The following is a 1014-nucleotide window of genomic DNA, read 5'->3' as shown; positions in this document are numbered from 1 at the left end:
TTGAACTGTGCAAATACCCATTGCCAGTGGGTTGAGTCAGTTAAGTCAGATTAATGTATTTGATGTCCTGTTACTCTTCCCCACTCAATTCAGGATTTCCTCATGTCATGCATGTCATTGGCTTCGGGCAGAATCAGCCACTCAAGTTAAAAATTTAGAAGTGCAGGAAACAAAAAACATTAGTATCTCTGCTTTTGGATATAGGATGCTTGCTTTCTTTCATTGTTTTAAGGAAATGAGGCTAAAGGAAGGTTTGAAGCCTACTTTTGAGGGCCTGCATCTCCTTATTGACCATAGTCAAGGTCAAGCAAGTAAACTATTTAGTATGCATAACTTACAGCAGACACAGCCACACATGGCATGGATTCTTGTCACTGCATTTAGACTTGTATCGCCATAATGTGATTTGACATTATCTGATGTGAGTGGGCTAATTAAGTAGCTAATAAATGGATTACTGTTACAGTACCAAATAAGTTATAATTATAATTAATATTGTTTCCAGAACTTAGAGCAAAATATTGCAATACTCAAAGTTACTTGATTTAATAATTATATTTATTATAAGCTTGTATAAGAAAGTACTGTTTGACAGTTAATAGTGCATTAATAATGACTTCAAAATCATTATTCTGGCTGGTATCCACTTTTTCTGCCATTCTTCCTGAGAGTAAAATATATAGTTTCTTTTAACACAGGAATGAAATAAATGCAAACATACAAAAGAATATTTATTCATATATATCTGACAAGTTGTACATTCTTTCTCTGCTTAAATCTGATTTTAAAGAAAACCATTAGCACACAAGAAAAAAGATAATAGAGAAAAAAAAAAACTTGTCTGTTCATCAAAAGCATTTCTGGATTTGCCACAACACTAAACCTTTTCTCTTGGAAGCTCAAAATCTTGTGAAGATAAGGGATAAATATCACTTTCAGTCAACCTAGTCTACCTGGGCGGTATATTTGAAAATTAGGTGCAAGATGTGAGGGTTACTTACATTTTCTGCTGAT

The sequence above is a fragment of the Penaeus monodon genome, chromosome 33, assembly GCF_015228065.2.
Source record: "Penaeus monodon isolate SGIC_2016 chromosome 33, NSTDA_Pmon_1, whole genome shotgun sequence".
NCBI lineage: Eukaryota > Metazoa > Arthropoda > Malacostraca > Decapoda > Penaeidae > Penaeus > Penaeus monodon.
Note: the sequence above shows the minus strand (reverse complement) of the source record.